General features: G+C 33.2%; 1 pseudogene; it reads left to right on the top strand.

Annotated features, from left to right (window-relative positions):
• Positions 1–20,754: 20,754 nt before the first annotated feature.
• On the top strand, positions 20,755–21,958 carry LOC129462077 (histone-lysine N-methyltransferase SUV39H2-like; annotated as a pseudogene).
• The last annotated feature ends 1,061 nt before the right edge of the window (positions 21,959–23,019 follow it).

The following is a 23,019-nucleotide window of genomic DNA, read 5'->3' as shown; positions in this document are numbered from 1 at the left end:
AAATTCCTTATGAGCATTTTAATTTTGCCTTTAATCTTAGAGACTCCATTCATTTCTGAAAATACTTAAATCAGCACTCTTTTCCCTACCCCTTTAGTGGGGTTGTTTCCTATATTTGCAATAAAACTAAATTATCTTGTCACAGTCTACATTGTTTCCTGTTAACCCATGACTTTCTTTTTGTTTGTTTGTTTTTTGTTTTTGAGATGGAGTCTGACTCTGTTGCCTAGGCTGGAGTGCAGTGGCACCATCTCACCTCACTACAACCTCCACCTCCCAGCTTCAAGGGATTCTCCTGCCTCAGCCTCCCAAGTATCTGGGACTACAGGCATGCACCACCACCATGCCCAGCTAATTTTTGTATTTTTAGTAGAGACGGGGTTCCACTATTTTGGCCAGGCTGGTCTCCACCTCCTGACCTTGTGATATGCCTCCCTCGGCCTCCCTAAGTGCTGGGATTACAGGCATGAGCCACTGCATCCGGCCTATCCCATGACTTTCTATGTAATTTTTAAAAATTTGTTTTCTTTAAGGTTCTTTTTTATTTTCTATATTTCTACAGTTCTTGACAAATGCATAGTGTCAAATATCCTTATTTACAGTATCATACGAAATAGTTGTACTCTTTAAACATTTCCTGTGCTTCACTTATTCTCAGCCTCTAGTAATTATTTGATCTTTTATTATCCCATTAGTTTTGCCTTTTCTAGAACATAATATAGATGGAATCATATAGCACATAGCCTTGTAAGCTGGCTAATATACATTTAAGTTTTTTCCTGTTATTTTTGGCTTAATAGCACAGATTGTTGATGCAATGAAATATTTTTCAACAATCTGAGCTATCAAGCCAAACAATAACCTGGAAAAACCTTAAAAGTATATTAGCCAGCTGACAAGGCTACATGCTATATGATTCCATCTATATTATATTCCAGTTTATTTATCTGTTCGCCTATTGAAGGGCTTCTTGGTATATTCCTGTTTTGGGTAATTATTCATAAAACTACTACAAACTTCTACCTGTAAGTTTTAGTGTGAACATAGATTTTAAACCATTGTGTAAGAACCTCAGGGTATGGTTGTCAAATTGTATGGTGACATGTTTAGCTATGTTGGAAGCTGCCATATTGTCTTTGACAAAGGATATACTCTTTTATTAACAAACACCCATCAGCAATAAGTAGAAGCTCCTTTAGAAGCTCCAATTATCCCTGCACTATTTGAGGAAAAGCCATCATTTCTCCATTGAGTTGCCTTTGCTTCTTTGTCAAAGATCACTTGACTGTATTAATATGGTTCTATTTCTGAGCTTTGTACTCTGTTCCATGGGCCTATTATTTCGTTAATACAATGACTCCTTAGCTACTGTAGCTTTATGGTAGATCTTTAAGTTGAATAGTGTCAGTCTTCCAACTTTGTTCTTCTTCTTTAATATTGTGTTGACTACTCCGGATCTTTTGCCCTTGTACATAAGCTTTATAATAAGTTTGTTGATAATAACAATTAGTTTGCTGAAATTTTTATTGGGATTAAGTTGAAGTTATAGATAAATTTGGAAAGAAATGGCATTTTAAGAATACTGAGCCTTCCAATATATGAACACAAGATCTTTTCATTTACTTGGGTAGTCATCAATTACTTTTAAAAGAGCTTTGTAGTTTTCCATGTCGAGTTTCTGTACATATTTTGTTACATTTATACATATTTTAGAGTCATTATAAATAACAATATGTTCTTAATTTAAATTGCTCATTGCTGGTGTATGGGAATGAAATTTATTCTCTATATTAATCTTATATCCTGTGTAAACTTGCAAAAATCATTTATTTCCAGAACTTTTGTCAAATCTCTGGGATTTTCTACATAAACACTATGTCATCTGCATGCAAAGACAGTTTTATTTAGTTTTTCCAATGTGTATATTTAATTTTTGTCTCACTGCATTAGCTAAGATTTATAGTATATTGTTGAATAGTAATGACGGAGATAATTTTGAATACAATTTTATCTTATTGTGGTAAAAACCTGGCATGAGACCTGCCTTTTTAACAAACTTTAAGTGTACAATACGGTACTGTTGACTGTAGGTACAATGTTATATAGCACATCTCTGGAAATCATCCTTCTTGCTTAACTGAAACATTTTGCCCATTGATTGATTAGTAACTCCCCATTTCCTCTATCCCCAGGCCCTATAAGCTACCATTCCACTCTGATTCTATGAATTTGAGTATTTTAGACACCTCATATAAGTGAAATCATACAGTATTTATCTTTCTGTGACTAGCTTATTTCACTTACTGTGTTTTTACTTTAATTTCATTTTACTATGGCCTCAAGTTTCATCAATGCTGTCATGTATTACAAAATTTCCTTCTTGTTAAAGGCTAAATAATATCCCATTGTATGTATATACCATATTTTCTTTATCCAGTCATCTGTCAAAGAATATTTAAATTGTTTCGATATCTTGGCTATTTGTGAGAAATTGTGAGAAAAAAATATTGCCAGACAATTTGTGAGGAAAAGAAATAAAAAGACCTCCAAATCAGGAAGGAAGAAGTAGAATTGTTTCTGTTTACAAGTGGCATGTTCTCATATAATGAAACTTTAAAGACTCCATTAAAAAATGTTCGAACTAACAAATGGATTTAGTAAAATTGCAGGATACAAAATTAAAACACAAAAAAATTGTGTTTCTATGCATTAACAGTAAACTATTTTAAAATAAAATTAGAAAACCAATTTCATTAACAAGCAATAAATTAATTAGAAACAAACTACAGAGATGAAGGACTTATATGTTAAAAACTATGAAACATCAATAAAATAAATTTTAAAAGACACAAGAAAATGAAAAGACATCTTGTGTTCACAGATTTAAAAACTAATATTTTTTAAATGTGCATATTTTTCAAAGCAATCCACCATGTTGTCATCATGAAAACTTCAATGGTATTTTTTACAGAAAAAAAAAAAGAAGAAATTTTATAATCAACATGCAACCACAAAAGTCATAAATAGCCAAATCAATCCCAAGAAGGAAAAACAAAACTGTGGTTATCTCACTTCCTGATTTCAAAATATAATACAAAGCTACAGAAACCAAAATGGTGAGGCAATATTTGCTTTGTTCTCAATATTAGAGGAAAGCATCTAATTTATCACAGTTAAATATAATATTTACTATTGATTTTTTGTAAGTGTTCTTAATCACATTGAGCAAGTTCCCCTATATTGTCGTTTGCTAAGGGTAATTATCATAACTGGAAGTTATATTTTGTCAAAACTTTTCCTGCATCAATTGATATGATTGTATGATTTTTCTTCTTTAGTCTGTTGATTTGGTGAATTACATTAAATGATTTGTGAATGTTGAACCAGTCTTGCATACCTGAAATAAATCCCAATTGACCATGAAATATAATTATTTCGATATATTGTTGGATCCAATAAGTTAGTATTTTTTGAGAAGTTTTGCATCTAGGTTCATGAGAGATACTGGTTTGTACTTTTCCTTTCTTGTAATGTTTGTGTTTACTTTTGGCATTAGGGTAATTTTTGCCTCTTAGAATGAGTGGAAAGTCTTCATTCTACTTGTAGTTTCTGGGATAGTTTGTGGAGAATTGGTATTTATTCTTTAAATGTTTGGTAAAATTTACCTCTTAAAATCATTTGTTCTTGATGCTTTCTTTTCAGAAAGATTATTAATTTTGGTTTAATTTATTTAATAGATATTGGTGTTTTCAGATTATATATTTCTCCTACATGAGTTTGGAAGTTTGTGTTATTCAATAAGTGAATCAATTTCATCAAACTTTTAAAATTGTAGTGTTCATGGAATAAACAGTGATGGCCTCATGGAATCAACAGTGATACCCTCTTTTTTAGTTCTTTGTTTGTTTGTTTTTTGTTTTTGTTTTGGCTTTGGTTTTTTTGAGACAGGGTCATGCTGTGTTGCCCAGGCTGGAGTGCAGTGTCATGATCTTGGCTGACTGCAACCTGTACCACCTGGCTCAAGTGATTCTTGCACTTCAGTCTACGGAGTAGCTAGGACTACAGGCACACGCCAGCATGCCCAGCTAATTTTTGTATTTTTTGTAGAGATGGTCTTTGGCCATGTTGCCCAGGTTTCTCTCCAAACTCCTGACCTCAAGCGACCCGCTTGCCTGGGCCACTCAAAGTGTTGGGATTATAGGCGTGAGCCACCACACTCTGCCCTCTTTTTCTTTTATGATATCGGTAAACTGTGTCTTTTCTCTTTTTTCCACTGGTTAAATTGACCAAAAGTATATCAATCTTCTCAGTTTACCAATTTATTAATTATATTGAAATTTTCTAAGAAACAGCATTTGGTGCTTCTCTTAAAGTCACGTTTTTTTTTTTTTTTTTTTTTTTTCGGATATCTAGATGAGGGTTTGTACTAGGACCCTAATTCTCTGATGGTCTGAGAAAAGCTGTCAATTTTCAGGTTGTTCATCTTTTCTCTTCTTTTAATATTCAGCATGGAATTTTCAAGCTTTTTACATATCAAAATTGAAACTAAGTCTATGTCTGAATTTAAATATGTATATGTATACATATATATGTCTTAAAATATTTTTCTTGTGTTCTTGTTACTTTTTAAAATAGCATTCTCTTCTCATTTATGATTTCAATTTCTCCTTGTGGACTTTTTGAATGACTCTTTAAAAAAACCTATTCTGCTTCGAAATTATTTTTATTTATTTTGGTCACATATTTTATTTTTTAAACCTTTGTTTATCCTTTTTTTAAATTTTGTATTTTTTTAAGTTCTGTTGATCCAGAATGGGCCATTCATATTTAACAATGATGCCTGCAACTATGGGAGAGAAACTCCATATATGGGGAGAATCTGTTCAATGTTATTCTTTATTTTCTGTGCTGGAGCTTAGGGCTGGTTGTTTTGCTGGGCAGAAATTCACTCCTCTAAGGTGCATTTGACATTTTTAAGAAAAAGTGTTGACTCTTAGTTTCTTGACATTCTGAATATAAAGTAAGATAGACACGTTGGTGGTTTAAATGCTTTGCGTAACTTCAATTAATTTCCTTGGCTTTCAACCTCATGACTTGCCTCTAACATTCCTGGTGTTTCCAAATCGAAAGCTTCTCAAGCATATTTGGGCAGGATTACTGAATATTCTAACCTGCAGCTTCTGCCAACTTATTTTATCAGTTGGCATTCCTCTCTCTTCATTTAGTGTTCTCACAATCTGTTGAAATCTCTTCTGATTTTTTTTTCCTTTCCAATTCTTTTGACTATTTTAAGCCCATGTACTTTCTCTTTCTGTAATATCATTTAATCACATTTAGGAAAAAGGTAAAAGAGAAAAATGTGTATACAGCAAGCCTTATTTAATTGGAATTCCCACCTGAAGTGCTTCAAATAAAATTTAATATAAATTTAAGCTATTTTCACTAAATAGTGCAGAGAAAGCCTCAGAAGCCCAGATTATTTTTCTAACAACATTGACTTCCAAAAGGGAAGAAGTGTGGTGATTGTTCCTTAATTGTTACATTTTGTGATCTACTGATTATTTTTAAAGGCAGCAATCTTTATACTTTTCCAAGTAAAAATGTTTTAAAATAAAAAGTCTATTACAGCAATATTTTTATAAATGTAGACATTTTATTATGAATGCAGAAGAAAGATGTAAACTCCTAATAAGGATCAAAAGAGATAGTGCCATGTCTTACATATAATCTTTCTGGGTTCATACAGTTGTTTTCTGAAGTTGGAAAACAATTGCCTAGCAAAATTATTGAAAATGATCATACAACACAGTAGCCTTTAAGAAGCACTTTATAAGGCATATGTGCTTTGCTATGATGAAATTTAACCCAGCCTTTCTAATTCTCATCATTGACTTTACTAAATAGCCCCAATAACTCTGCTGACAAACATTTAATCATGAAAGCCAGATCTATATCAAATATTATAGCATAATTCACATTTTAATGCTGACTAGACCACTGGCAATTACAAGCAGCACCCAGAGATAGACAACACATAATTTATGCATTTAAAAATGTTTTGTTAAGCAAAAATTGACAAATAGGATCTAATTAAACTAAAGAGCTTCTGCACAGGAAAAGAAACTATTCATATCAACAGAGTAAACAGACAACCTACAGAATGGGAGAAAATTCTTGCAATCTATCCATCTGGCAAAGGCCTAATATCCAGCACCTATAAGGAACTTAAACAAATTTACAAGAAAAAAACAAACAACCTCATTAAAAAATGGCGAAGGCCATGAACATACTCTTCCTCTTCTCAAAAGAAGATATACATGTGGCCAACAAACCTATGAAAAAAAAGAAGCTCAACATCACTGATCATTAGAGAAATACAAATCAAAACTACAATGAGATACCATCTCACACCCATCAGAATGGCTGTTATTAAAAAGTCCAAAGACAACAGAAGTTTGTGAGGTTGTAAAGAAAAAGGAATGCCTTTACACTCTTGGTGGGAGTATAAGTTAATCCAACCATTGTGGAAGACAGTGTAGCAATTTCTTAAAAACCTGGAGGCAGAAATACCATTCGACCCAACAATCACATTACTGGGTATATGCCCAAATGACTGTAAATCTTTCTATTATAAAGATACATGCACACATATGTTCACTGCAGCACTATTCACAATAACCAAGACATGGAATCAACCTAAATGCCCATCAATGACAGACTGGGTAAAGAAAATGTGGTGCACATACACCACGGAATATTATGCAGCCATAAAAAGAAATAAGATCCTGTCCTTTTCAGGGCCATAGATGGAGCTATAGGCTATTATTCTTAGCAAACTAACACAGGGACAGAAAACCAAATACAGCATGTACTCGCTTATTAGTAGGAGCTAGATAATGAGAACATATGGACACATAGTGGGGAACAACATGCACTGGGGCTTATTGGGTGTAGAGTGGGGCATGGGAAGAGCTAGAGGATCTGTAAGAATAGCTAATGGATGCTGGGCTTAATACCTAGATGATGGGGTGATCTGTGCAGCAAACCACCATGGCACATGTTTATGTAACAAACCTGCACACCCTACACATGTACCCCTGAACTTAGAATAAAAGTTGGTTTGTAGTTCTCCTTGAAGAGGCCCTTCAAATCTCTTGTTAGCTGTATTCCTATGTATTTTATTCTCTTGGTAACAATTGTAAATGGGAGTTCATTCATGATGTGGCTCTCTGCTTATCTGTCGTTGGTGTAAAGGAATGCTTGTGATTTTTGCACACTGATTTTGTATCCTGAGACTTTGCTGAATTTGCTTATCAGTTTAAGTTTTGGGGCTGAGATGATGGGGTTTTCTAAATAGAAAATCATGTCACCTGCAAACAGAGACAATTCGACTTCCTCTCTTCCTATTTGAATATGCTTTATTTCTTTCACTTGCCTGATTGCCCCGGCCAGAACTTCCAATGCTACATTTAACAGGAGTGGTGAGAGAGAGCTTCCTTGTTGTGTACCAGTTTTCAAAGAGAAAGCTTCCAGCTTTTGCCCAGACACCCATTCAATATGTTATTGGCTGTGGGTTTGTCATAAATAGCTCTTATTATTTTGAGATAATGTTCATCAATACCTAGTTTATTGATGGTTTTAACATGAAGAGATGTTGGATTTTATCAAAGGCCTTTTCTGCATTTATTGAGATAATCATGTGGTTTTTGTCTTTGGTTCTGTTTATGTGATGGATTATGTTTACTGATTTGCATATGTTGAACCAGCCTTGCATTCTTTGGATGAAGCTGACTTGATCATAGTGGATAAGCTTTTTTACTTTCTGCTGGATTCAGTTTGCCAGTATTTTATTGAGGATTTTTGCATCCCTGTTCATCAGGGATATTGGCCTGAAGATTTCTTTTATTGTTGTGTCTCTTCTCTGTTTTGGAATCAGGATTATGCTGGCTAAACTAAGTTTTACATATTTTAAGGTCTCAATTTGTTCTTTAAAATTATGTAATTGCTATAAAAATAATAGAGAATTCAGAGAAAATGTTTTAACAAAATTCTAATATCTTTTTTAATTTTATTATTATTATACTTTATAAAAAATGATGAGTTCATGTCCTTTGTAGGGACATGGATGAAACTGGAAATCATCATTCTCAGTAAACAAAATGCTAATATCTTTTGCAATTATATTTAAATGCAACAGGGATGCTATTTGAAATAAGAAAAAAAAAAACAACCAACCCCATCAAAAAGTGGGCAAAGTGTATGAACAGACACTTCTCAAAAGAAGATATTTATTTGACCAACAAACATATGAAAAAAGCTCAACATCACTGATCTGAGAAATGCAAATCAGAACCACCATCAGATACCATCTCACACCAGTCAGAATGGCTATTATTAAAAAGTCAAGAAACAATAAATCCTGGCAAGGCTGTGAGAAATAGGAATGCTTTACACTGTTGGTGGGAATGTAAATTAGTTCAACCATTGTGGAAAAGAATATAGTGATTCCTCAAGGATCTAGAACCAGAAGTATCATTTGACCCAGCAATCCCATTTCTGGGTATATACTCAAGGATTATAAATCATTCTATAAAGACACATGTACACGTATGTTTACTACAGCACTATTTACAATAGCAAAGTCATGGAACCAACGCAAATGCCCATCAATGATAGGCTGGATAAAAATTATGATGTACATATATACTTTGGAATACTATGCAGCCATAAAAAGGAATGAAATCATGTCCTTTGCAGGGATGTGGATGAAGCTGGAAGCCCTCATCCTCAGCAAACTAACACAGGAGCAGAAAACCAAACACTGCATGTTCTCACTCATAATTGGGAGTCAAACAATGAGAACACTTGGACACAGGGAAGGGGAACATCACACACCAGGATCTGTTGGGGGGTGGGAGCGAGGGGAGGGAACCTAGAGGACAGGTCAACAGGTGCAGCAAACCACCATGGCACACACATACCTATGTAACAATCCTGTACTTTCTACACATGTATCCTGGAACTTAAAGTAAAATTTTTTAAAAGTTAGAAATATAAAAAAAACAACATGTTTTGTTTTTGCCTTTTTGTTTATTATTGTTATGTTTAATCTGCTGAAAAACAACCTGAAAACAAAACTATTACATACAAAACACTTTTAAAAAACTAGGTCATTTTCTACATATCCGTCAGATTCTTGAAGTCAATATAAACAACAAAAAATATGTTTCTGGAAGGATACTTAAAAAATGTTAATGGACAGCCTTGGTATTGAAAGCATTTATTTCACTTATATACACATTTTAAAAATGGAACAGCTGCAATTTATCCTGCAATCAGTTCCAATATCTTATTGTTTTTGTGTAGATCTTAATTTTAAATTAAAATTGATTTGCAGCCACAAAATTAAATGCCAAATTGACAAGTATATCTGAAGTATTTCCAAAAACAATAAAAATGTTAAAAGACAACTGACAAAATTTAAATGCTGTCTAAACTACGTTTTGCCTGTTTTAAGGTCTCAATTTGTTCTTTAAAAATATGTAACTGCTATGAAAATAATAGAGAATTCAGAGAGAAAATGTTTTAACAAAATGCTAATATCTTTTGTAATTATATTTAAATGCAACAGGGATGCTATTTGAAATTAGAATAAAATTTAGTTATCCTAATTTATAAGTTCAAATCTAATTTTAGAATCTATGAGCTTGCCTACAAAAATGGTTTCAAATATTTTTGTAAGAAATGTTTAATTACTTATTTTAGAAATTGTGTGATACAGATTTAACATATAATATTATTTTTAGCCCCAAATTGTTTAAGTGAATTTGATAAACTAGATTATTATGTATAACCATTTCTTTCCGTTAGTGGTACTGGAGCAGATGATCATGTATTAATAAAGTTGCCCATGACAAAATCCTGGCCCTTCTGACCCCCTAAGCCAGAATTCTTTCTATCATTGTTTCAGGCTTCAAAATGGTGAGAAGATAATGAGAAAAGGAAAGAATCTATGGAGAAGAAGTAAGGAGAAAATGGTTGACAATTGTCAAAATCTTTCCTCATTACTTTTCTAGGAGTGATGTCTATCCTTTTTTTCAAACACATTCTGTATTCTAGGAATTCTGAATTATTTTGGATTAGTCAAACTCACTATAAACTCTATTGTAAGTATTTTCAAATAACTTACTTAAATAGGAACATTTATCCTTCTGGCCACTTTTATGGGCTATTTCTTCTTTACCTAGCATGACATTTTTGCCATTTCTAAAGATCACCAGAACTAAGAATGGTAGCTTTCCCATGTAATCATTTCAAAGCTAATCATGACATGCAAAATATTATTTAGTTATTTGTTTTCAGAACGGTTGTCTTGTACTCAGAGATGGTATTCTAAAGTCAGTATGTAAAAAAAAAAACTAACATCAATATTACCCTTGAAAATCACTGAACTTGTTTGAGTTCATTGTAGATTCTGTATATTAGCCCTTTGTCAGATGAGTAGGTTGCAAAAATTTTCTCCCATTCTGTAGGTTGCCTGTTCACTCTGATGGTAGTTTATTTTGCTGTGCAGAAGCTCTTTAGTTTAATTAGATCCCATTTGTCAATTTTGGCTTTTGTTGCCATTGCTTTTGGTGTTTTAGACATGGATTCCTTGCCCATGCCTATGTCATGAATGGTATTGCCTAGGTTTTCTTCTATGGTTTTTATGGTTTCAGGTCTAACATTTAAGTCTTTAATCCATCTTGAATTAATTTTTGTATAAGGTGTAAGGAAGGGATCCAGTTGCAGCTTTCTACATATGGCTAGCCAGTTTTCCCAGCACCATTTATTAAATAGGGAATCCTTTCCTCATTGCTTGTTTTTGTCAGGTTTGTCAAAGATCAGATGGTTGTAGATATGCGGCATTATTTCTGAGGGCTCTGTTCTGTTCCATTGGTCTATATCTCTGTTTTGGTACCAGTACCATGCTGTTTTGTTTACTGTAGCCTTGTAGTATAGTTTGAAGTCAGGTAGCGTGATTCCTCCAGCTTTGTTCTTTTGGCTTAGGATTCACTTGGCGATGTGGGCTCTTTTTGGGTCCATATGAACTTTAAAGTAGTTTTTTCCAATTCTGTGAAGAAAGTCATTGGTAGCTTGATGGGGATGGCATTGAATCTATAAATTACCTTGGGGAGTATGGCCATTTTCACAATATTGATTCTTCCTACCCATGAGCATGGAATGTTCTTCCATTTGTTTGTATCTTCTTTGATTTCATTGAGCAGTGGTTTGTAGTTCTTGAAGAGGTCCTTCACATCCCTTGTAAGTTGGATTCCTAGGTATTTTATTCTCTTTGAGGCAGTTGTGAATGGGAGTTCACACATGATTTGGCTCTCTGTCTGTTATTGGTGTATAAGACTGCTTGTGATTTTTGTACCTTGATTTTGTATCCTGAGACTTTGCTGAAGTTGCTTATCAGCTTGAGGAGATTTTGGCCTGAGATGGTGGGGTTTTCTAGATATACAATCATGCCTTCTGCCAACAGGGACAATTTGACTTCCTCTTTTCCTAATTGAATACCCTTTATTTCCTTCTCCTGCCTGATTGCCCTGGCCAGAACTTCCAATACCATGTTGAATTGGAGTGGTGAGAGAGGGCATCCCTGTCTTCTTCCCGTTTTCAAAGGGAGTGCTTCCCGTTTTTGCCCATTCAGTATGATATTGGCTGTGGGTTTGTCATAGATAGCTCTTATTATTTTGAGATATGTCCCATCAATACCTAATTTATTGAGAGTTTTTAGCATGAAGCGTTGTTGAATTTTGTCAAAGGACTTTCTGCCTCTATTCAGATAATCACGTGGTTTTTGTCTTTGGTTCTGTTAATATGCTGGATTACATTTATTGATTTGCGTATGTTGTACCAGCCTTGCATCCCAGGGATGAAGCCCACTTGATCATGGTGTATAAGCTTTTTGATGTGCTGCTGGATTCGTTTTGCCAGTATTTTACTGAGGATTTTTGCATCAATGCTCATCAAGGATATTGGTCTAAAATTCTCTTTTTTGGTTGTGTCTCTGCAAGGCTTTGGTATCAGGATGATGCTGACCTCATAAAATGAGTTAGGGAGGATTCCCTCTTTTTCTGTTGATCGGAGTAGTTTCAGAAGGAATGGTACCAGCTCCTCTTTGTACCTCTGGTAGAATTTGGCTGTGAATCTATCTGGTCCTGGACTTTTTTTGGTTGGTAAACTATTAATTATTGCCTCAATTTCAGAGCCTGTTATTGGTCTATTCAGAGATTCAACTTCTTCCTGGTTTAGTCTTGGGAGGATATATGTGTAGAGGAATTTGTTTATTAACTCTGTTTGGTGAACTATCTTTGAGTATATAATTATTGCTTACTTACTCATTGATCCCAGAAATATCTGGACCATAGCATGATTTTCTCTTTCCAGTGTAAACATATTTCAGCTACTGTGGCTTTGCAGAGATCTAAAGGCTGTATTATTTTTCTAAGTTGTTGACGACGGCAAGTGCTTTCAAGCCTCAGGCTTCTGAAGGCATTCTAAATAGAAAATAGTTTCTACTCTGAAAAACTGTGAGGAACACTAATACTGAAAAACTTTGGCTTAATAGCATATGGAACAAATTTGCCCTAAAAGTATATGGAGGGAAAAGTACTTGTGTTACCATAATATATATTCTCAAGATAAGGCTAGACATAGTTAGATATTGAGCTAATTGTTATCTAGAACACAAAATTTACTCATCAATTTATATTTTTTGATCAAATATTACAAAGAACATTTTTGTGCACTGACCTTTTTAAAAACATAATTCTGCCATTGACCAGCTTGGAAGCTACTACTGGAAAGGCGTATTTTGTCTGATACAGCCCTACAGCCATATAAGCAGTTTCTTTCTCTTGAGGTGTTTTATTCTGCAGGACAAATGTTATGGCTTCTAGCTATTCCATCACCACTATATTTTAAACAAACAGCTATCCATAAGTAGGTAAGCCCTACAGCATTTAGATATAAAATGTATGCAACTACTTGGTAAGTGAAAGATTTAAAGAAAGTAGTGCAAACTCCGGTATAGATTTCCATTTTAAATGAATCAACTTTACTGCAGCAGCAGTGAGATGTGAACTCTGGATGTTAGCCTTTTGTAGTTACATTCATTTCCCCTGCTAACTCTGATGAAGCAAAAGCTAGAATACAAATTTGCATATAAAAGTAAGTGATAACATTTCATTCTACCAAAAAACCTATCAAATAAGAGAGTGTTCTATAATTCTGTGATCGAAACCAACTCTGGTAGTAAAGGGATGGCTAAAAGCTAACTCAAGCCTCTAGCACATAAATCAAACCTAAGTTATTCTTCTAACCTTCCTTGAAAGGCTCTAATCAAATTGCTCCCAATTATTGTTTATTTGATTTATTCTTCCCAATGAATTGACTGTAAGTTACTTATTATGTAAATATAAATAGAGCAGTATATTTTGATATTAATGCTCTAAGTCATTAGATCTACTTTCACTAAAAATTTGTTTTTTGACTTTCAGTTAAATATTTATTTTACTCTTTTTTCAAATATTTATTCTTTTGATACTGATATTTTTGCTTGCCTTTATATAGCCAGAAATGTCCATTATATCTCAGGTTTCTAAATACTTATTCACTGAGGACCTATTATAGGCACTAGTGGGTGATTTAGCTTAGTATTCTCTGTCTCTGTCTTTCTGTGTATGTATGTATGTGTATGTAAACATATATGTGTATAGTAGTATCTATATGGTTCCTTTCTGCTATTCAAAATGTAGCAAAATCATGAAAAAATATACAAAAAAATTTCTAATAATTTAATATAATTTCCTCTTCAGATATTGCCAAAATACATTTTATTTTTACCTTGTCTACTTGATAGATAATTATAGAAATAAAAAGTAGATTAATATGTGCCAAAGAAAATAATTTTATTCTTCCAAAGATGACTAAGATACAAACAGATATACACATACAGATATGCAAATATTCATGCAGATTAATTTGGCAGATTGGAAAACAAAATAAAAAATCTGAGTACTGCTTTAATAGCTGCATTCTAATTTCTTAAATATTATGAATACTTGATGCAAAAAATGATAATTATAAAAGTCATTTCTTCCCCCTTTTCTAACTTACATTTTTCTTTCTGGCTCTGAATATTACCATATGTATACTATCACAAAGATTTAGTAAAAATGTAGTAAAAGGCACAAGATTCTTTCATCATTTAAATGTAAGTCTTATATGACACGTTGTTGTTTCAAAAACTTTCAAAGAACTACTTCAAACATTGTGGGAACTAGTTCAAATTGATGTTAGGTTTCAAAAGATTATTGATTTGCTTAATCATTTTATTGTATACCAGTTAATAATTATACAGCATTTGGACATAGAAAGGAAGGTAATCAGTCCACTCTCATGGACTATCTTGAAGTAATTATGACACTCTTTCACAAAATACAAGCAAAACCTACAAGCGATTCAGTCGATATAAGCTTTAAGTCTACGTCTAGGTGTCTAAAAGATAAATTTAATTAAACCCAAATATCATTCAACCACAAGTAACATAAAATCAAATTCACATTGAAAGTACTTTTATTTGGCTGTGTTTTAATATTAATCTTTGATTTTCAATTTTGTTTCTTTTTCCCTTACTATGTCATTAATAACATCTACCAAACTTGAGGGACACTATTTTGAACATTTGCTTCTTGGTCATTTAGTTCTCAGACAGAATAAAAGGGAAAATTAATTTTGAATAAATACTAGGAAAGCGTACATGCATAAGTTAAGTTTTCCTTAGTTTATTTGTATGATAATTTCTTAGTTTTTGTCATGGCATGAACATTTGAAATGGTAACTTTATTATAGCTATGAAATTAGCATAAAGGCAGTACAGGAGGATTTATAGCAGAATTCTTAAAGAATCTTTGAGATTGATCATGAGGTGAGTTCATATTGTGGCCTTCCAAATTATTAATGAGAATTCAATGGGAAATTCATTTATCTTCTACAAGTCTAAATTTTTATAAAATAAAAAAGATAAGATAGTTTTAAGTAAAATAAATTAAAAATATATGAAATGTTATGGAATTAGGGTGGGTATGTAGTAAGCTGTGAATAAACATTACTTATTAATAGTCGCATCGTTTTATTCAGATTTATTGAGAATCTCTTTTAAGCTTTAAAAAAATGAATAAGACAGACTAATGGCAATATGGAAAGGGTGAAGAGGTATATTATAAATATTAAACAGAAGAACCAGATTATTTACATTTGCAATAAAATACTATAAAGAATATGCCTTTATGTAATACAAACTAAATTAAAAGCAATGCTACTTAAATAGGATGGTCAAGGAAGATTTCTTAAAAATGTTCCATAACAATAATAATAGCATAATAATGATAATGTTGATGATACTAATTTTAAAATAATAATACATAAGTATTAAATGTTTCCAAGTATATTTACTGGGAATTTATAGATGTTATTTTATTTATTTATAATATATCCCCTGCTGGGTAATTTATTATTATTCACATTTTATTGAGACCTTATATAACTTACCTGAAATCCAAAAATGTTGGCTGCTAGATTTGGATATGTAAATATAGACTTGATAATGAACAAAATATAAAAATAATAAATCAATCAAAATACAAAACAGCTTTAAAAACTAGGATGTCAGACTTCCAAAAAATTAAATTCCACAATAGTTAATATCATTCAAAGACCTAAGTCTATGCAGGAATACATGCGTGTAATATGAGTGAATTGTTTGATGCATGTCTTCCCTTACTCTTCTTACCTGTACTGATTTACCTCTATTTCCTCTACCTCATTCTTTCTTTCTACCATACCCCTTTATATTTACTCACAACACATTACTGGGGAACATTTTAGGATTACATTTCTTTTTTTCTATTAATGAAAATTTTATTTTATCAAGTCAACATATATTGAAATCAAAGGTAGGTAGTAATACCTGTGCTCTTAGAGAGGCTTAAAGAAGACTGTTATGAATGTCATTCTCAAGCAAAGGAATTTAGGAAGGAAGTGTGGCAAAGAGCTACTCATTATCTAAGACACCACCTAAAGATTAGTGCTCTAATAATAGAAAGAAGTTGTCCTAATCAGGATCCAACATTATGCATCAAATACAAGATGGAGTAAGAATATAAGTAATGAGGTTTGAGCTTAGTGGAATGGAGAGGTGAGATGAAAGGTTTGGAGAATTTATACTTGCAAAAGAGAATATTGCCATAGTATCGCTTTTACATAGCACCTGGTGCCTGAACTGAAGTAGGTGAGTGCTATTGCAAAAATGATACTGTCCTGAAAAATAATTTATTCATGAACCATGAATTGTAAATTTATGTAAACTAAACATTTTCAATAAATTATAGTAGTTCTATAGGATTAGTGGTGATATCCCCTTTATCATTTTTTATTGTGTCAATTTTAATCTTCTCTCTTTTCTTCTTTGACTAGCTAGCGGTCTATCTATTTTGTTAGTCTTTTCAAAAAAACAGCTACTGGATTCATTGATTTTTTGAAGGGTTTTTTGTGTCTCTCTCTCCTTCAGTTCTGCTCTGTTCTTAGTTATTTCTTGTCTTCTGCTAGCTTTTGCATTTGTTTTCTCTTGCTTCTCTACTTCTTTTAACTGTGATGTTCAGGTGTCGATTTTAGATCTTTCCTGCTTTCTCCTATAGGCATTTAGTGCTACAAATTTCCCTCTTAACACTGCTTTAGCTGTGTCCCAGAGATTCTGGTACGTTGTGTCTTTGTTCTCATTGGTTTCAAAGAACTTATTTATTCCTGCATTAATTTCATTATTTACCCAGTAGTCATTAAGGTGATCATTAAAAAGTCAGGAAACAGCAGATACTAGAGAGGATGTGGAGAAATAGGAATGCTATTACACTGTTGGTGGGAGTATAAATTAGTTCGCCCATTGTGGAAGACAGCGTGGCGATTCCTCAAGGATCTAGACCTAGAAATACCATTTGACCCAGCAATCCCATTATTGGGTATATACCCAAAGGATTATAAATCATGCTGCTATAAAGACACATGCACATGTATGTTTATTGCAACAGTGTTCACAATAGCAAAGACTTGGAACCAACCCATCGATGATAGACTGGATAAAGAAAACGTGGCATATATATAAGATGGAATACTATGCATCCATAAAAAACTCATGTCGTTTGCAGGGACATGAATGAAGCTGGAAACCATCATTCTCAGCAAACTAACACAGGAACAGAGAACCAAACACCACATGTTCTCACTCATAAGTCAGAGTTGAACAATGAGAACACATAGACACAGGAAGGGGAATGTCACACATACTGGGGCCTGTCAGGGGTTGGGGGGCAAAGGGACGGATAGCATTAGGAGAAATACCTAATGTAGATGGCAGGTTGATGGGTGCAGCAAACCACCATGGCATGTGTATACCTTTGTAACAAAGTTGCACGTTCAGCACATGTATCCCAGAACTTAAAGTGTAATTATAATTTTAAAAAAAGCTTTAAAAAATTACAGTAGAAGAGCTTACAATTTTTTCAAAAGAAATTACCTTTCCTTGTCTTTAATGTTGGCCAGTTCTCAAGCCATTCTGGTACTGAAACACTTTTGTTTTTCCCATTTACTATCTTTAGTCTCTCTCAAATTTTATCTATATATTAGATCAGTAGACATATTTTTCTTACAGACTTTAATCTTAATCTGATGACTGGAAAGATTATTGCCATCATTTTGGAGACATGTTTCAAGTTTTTTTACCTAATACAACAAAAATTAGCACAAGCCAATATCACAGGCATGTAATTATAGCTTACATATAGTATTGAGACTCTTTAGTGTTCAGTCATCCTTTGCTTGTAACTGAAAGATACAGCTTCCTAATTCATACAAAAAGCTTAAAAACTGTCTTTATGATCTTTGTAATCATGTGCTGTATTCAAATGTGAAGACACACATATTTACTTCTTTTGGTATTGCAGAGGATTTTTTATGGGGAGGGCATTTTCTTTTAGTTATAATTAATGTTTATATTAGTCTGTTTTGACGGTGCTGACAAAGACGTACCCAAGACTGGAAAGAAAAAAAGTTTAATTGGACTTACAGTTTCACATGGCTGGGGAGGTGTCAGAATCATGGCAGGAGGTGAAAGGCACATTTTACGTAGCAGCAGAAAAATAAAATGAGGAGGAAGCAAAACCGGAAGCACCTCATAAACCCATGAGATCTCGTGAGACTTACTCACTATCACAAGAATAGCACTGGAAAGACAGGCCCCCATGTTTCAATTACCTCCCCCTGGGTCCCTCACTCAATACGTGAGCATTTTGGAAGATACAATTCAAGCTGAGATTTGGGTGGGGACACAGCAAAACCATATCAGTGTTCTCTGTTTATTGACCCATGCTGTAGATCTAGTTTTGTCTTTGGTTAAAAGAATTTCTAACGTCTCTCTAGACTATTAAACCACATATTAAACCAATTGACCGTCCATAATTATTGTCCCCAATTTGTGGACTCTTTAGCAATGTATTCAAAACAAATAAAGGAACTAGCAACACCTCACTTATATGCCTAGTTTACACTTGACACTAATTTGATGCTTGAAAGCAATCAGCGAATTTCATCCATTAAAAACAAAAAATGGTTGAATCACACAGAGATTAGTAGAATGATTATTACTCCTAGTGAATTCTTATTGGAGCCATTACAATACAGTGGACAGTATAGGATTTAGAAAGTCTAAGTTTTGCTTCTCACTTCCTTATTTTTCAGATATATGCAACTTAAAAGCTACTATGTATTCATCTTTAAAAATGTAAAGAATGTATTAGGTAGCAATGCTCAGTGCTGAAGATACAAAGATAAGCAAAAAACTCTACTCCATAGCCTCTCTATCCTTTCATCACCTCTTGGGAGAGGGATAGATAAATACGACATCATAACAAAACACGTGTAATATAAATGTATTACAAAGCTTGTGTAAAGGCAGCATTTATGAATATTTTATTAACCATTTGATTTCCCACTTACAAAGAATTTGATAAGTAATTTTGGATAAATGAATCAGAAAATAAATCTGTTTTTCAAGTTTCATCAGAATGAATTAATGAGTGATAAGTTCTCCTTGAAGAAAGACTGAGGATAAATCAGCTTAAACATGAATAAAATTTTAACAGGTAAAGAAGGCATTCCAAGAGAAGGAACAACATGAAGAGAAACAAACTCATGAAGGCCTGAGGCATGAGCTTGTGTTGAGCATTTGGGAAAGAACAAAGACGTCTTATAAGACCCTATAATGCTTGGCAAAAGATAGTGGCAAGAAAGCCAGGAAAAGAAAGCTGGGACAACATGATAAATAATTTTATATTTCATCAAAATAAATGTCATTTCATTGGAGCTTAAAAAACGTGTCATTTTATTTTTAATTATTCTTGTTTTCACCTAAAAATGAAAAAAAAGTAAAATTCTTTGCTCATTTATAAGGTGGTAACAACTACAAAATGGAACAATTAATAGAAATACGTGTATGCATATCCATTAAATATAAGGGATTTAACTTAAGGTATTAAATTAAATAAAGTAGTTATATTAAGACATCTTTGATTATAGAAGAATAAAATTACTGGGTGCTTAAACATATAAAGGAGGGGCAAAGATTCATAAAGATACAGCATGGGAGATGTATTGCAATATTCTATTATTATTTAATACAATGTTTTATATTTCTTATCAGATGATACAGCCAAATCTTTGCTGTTCTAAGGTCATTCTTCCATCATCTTTGCAATCAAATACTATGTATTGTTGGAAGAAAGAACAAGTACAAAGAGTTTCCCTAAATAGTGCACTTTGCCAAAAATTAATTTTTTAATTAACATTTTTGATTTTTCTAATTTTTAATTAATGGTGTATCGATGTTTGGGAGTGAATAAAAGTCCTTGGTGGCACATAATGTAATTCATATCATGTAAGGCATTGGGCAGAGAGATATTCTCCTTAGGTGAAACAAATAACCATTGAAATCTAAATATTTTCAAATAAATTCAAAATGTGCAGAGTTAATCCAGTGGACTTTAGTTACATACATATGGCCCTCAGTTACATAGATTAGGTTAACTTTTCAAGAAAATCACCCAATGATATAATTTGTTCTATGCGGAGTAGATGTCTTTGTCATACAAAAATACCAACACTAAAGAGTAAGATTGTCAAATTTGTCTATATAATATCATGATCTTAGGATGTTGCTTATGATACATAGTATTTATTCCTATGCCAGGCATTACAGTGTAGTGCTTAAGATTTTGTGTTTCAATCACCCACAACTTGATTTTCTACTTAGCCATGATGTTAATTATCTGAGCAAGTTGTGGCTAATTATTTTACTGTATCTGAGTCTCAAGTTCCTTGTCTGAAAAGTTGAGATAACAATGCCTACAGAAAGAGTGTTAGATATTAAATAATATATGTACCATACTGAGAGATGATGACATATAGTAAGTGCCTAGTAAAAGTCGTTATTAAAACAACACAGTATTGGGACACCATGGCCCAGGTGGGCCTCCAGTGATGTCAAGATGCTCAGGTACCAGACTCCCAGCATTGGCCCCAAGTCTCACAGGGCTGAGCAAGGGTGGGCATTAGGTCACCTGAGCTATCCTGTTACACCTTGAATGAAATATCTGCAAGATGGCAGCAGCTGGGGGTAAGGCACAAAGGAGCTTGGTATGGTGCCTTGGCTAGTTACACTTGATATCCTTCAGGAAATATGCAGACAAGAAAAGCACACATGTAAATAGATTGGAATCACCAATCTGTTGGTGGACTACTTGTGTGACTACAAGGCAGTGAAGAATATGGAATTTTATCTTGTAAAATGAAAATGATGGCTAGATTCTACAAATACTTAGGAAACTTTACAAAATCTCAAGGGCCCATGACTGTTTCAGCAGTTCTTTAATAGTAAGCATAATTATTTATCTCAGGTAAATGAAGGCAAAGCAATAACTCCAAAAGACAATAATAAAACTTCGAAACCTGCTATTGCCGAGTACATTGTAAAGAAGGCCAAACAAAGGATAGTTCTGCAGAGATGGCAAGATTAACTCAGCAGAAGGCAGAATAATAAAGGAGTGATATTTGTTGAAAATAGGGTTCACTTAGAAGGCCCACCTTCAGACTTCTGCTATATTGATGAATACAAACCAGCTCCTGGAATCAGCTTAGTAAATGAAGCTATCTTTGATTGTTCATGCACAGATTGCTTCTTTGAAAAATGTTCTCCTGCTGAAGCTGGAGTTCTTTTGGCTTATAGTAAAAAGCAGCAAATTAAAATACCACCTGTTACTCCCATCTATAAATGCATCTCAAGCTGTCAATGTGGACCTCACTGTACCAATAGGATTGTACAAAAAGGCACACAGTAATTCACTTTGCATCTTTTCACAGTATCAATGACCATGGCTTGGGTATAAAAACCCATGTGAAGATTAAAAGAATGAGTTTTGTCATGGAATAAGTTGGAAAGGTAATCACAAGTGATGAAGCTGAAAGATGAGGGCAGTTATATGACAACAAAGGATCTGGACTATGAATCTGATGAATTCACAGAGGATGCGGATCAATATGGAACTGTATCTCATTTTGTGAATCATGGTAGTGACCCAAAACTTCAGATGTTCAATGTTTTCATTGATAACTTGACACTGGCCTTCCCTAAATAGCTCTGTGTTCCATGAGAACTATAAATGCTGGAGAAGAGTTGATTTTTGACAATCAAACGAAAGGTTCTGGAGATATATCTTCAGAGTGTATTAACCACAGCTCAGCCAAAAAGAGGGTCAGAACTGTATGTAAATGTGGAGCTGTGACTTGCAGAGGTTGCCTCAAATGAATTTTCAGGAAATAGAAATGATGATAATTGTAGTTTGTTTGTTTCTTTTTTCTAATGTTATCATTTAAAAAATAAGTATTTGGAACTTTTTTCATATTATCAAGATTATAACCATGTTAATTTACAATTCATGGTTCAAGGCATTTACCAAAGGCATTACTGATGCCTCTGGAGAGAGGGCCACTGGGTTGCATAGACTGATCTGAAGTCTACGTATTTAGTGCTTAGAGACTAAACATGGAAAAAAAACTATTTATAGCTCAGCATATGCACACTTAGTTAAGAAGTCAATGTGAATAAATTCCTTCTGCAGTGTTTGAATAGTGTTAAACTGATAATGTAATAATTGCTGAGCGATCAAACATTCAATTTTCCGTACTCCTTGAACTCAGATAGAGTTAACTCAGTTTGGGAAAACCTACAAGTTCTGTTACTGTTACTATATTGTCATTCTTATTTAATATTCAGTGTAATTTATTTGAGACAAATAGGTGATATTGAATTTTATACTCTATTTTCTACTTTTTCATTAAAACATTGGCATCTCAATGACATATAAACTTAAGGTAAGACGTTAAATGTAAAACTTTTTAATTAAAAAAATTATCTAAAATATAATTTTATTAAGTTTTTTAGATTTTTATCTTTCAAAATATATTTTATGAGATCTATGTAAAATGTAATTGCTATTAAAATGTTTTGTGGTTTTGGATAGTATTTATTTCCTATACATATTCCAAAGAAGTTTAATATATTTATATATAGAAAACATTTTATATTTAACATATAACAATACCTATGTGTGTTTATATATATGTATTTTAATCAATGCTTTTAAGAGGAGACATAGTAAATGTAGTTGATTTTGCATCCTCAAAATCACAAATTAGTCTGTGAGATAATTTTATGGCATACAATTTTAAGGAACTACATATGAAATCTCTCTCACTGGCCAGGCTCATTGCTCAGACAGGCCTATAATCCCAGCACCGTGGGAGGCTGAGGTGCAAGGATTGTTTGAGGCCAGTAGTTTGATACAAGCCAGGAAGGACAACATAGTG

Source organism: Symphalangus syndactylus, chromosome 2, assembly GCF_028878055.3.
Source record: "Symphalangus syndactylus isolate Jambi chromosome 2, NHGRI_mSymSyn1-v2.1_pri, whole genome shotgun sequence".
In the NCBI taxonomy this organism is placed as follows: domain Eukaryota; kingdom Metazoa; phylum Chordata; class Mammalia; order Primates; family Hylobatidae; genus Symphalangus; species Symphalangus syndactylus.
The sequence above is the reverse complement of the archived record's forward strand: the minus strand, read 5'-3'. Positions and strand labels throughout refer to the sequence as shown.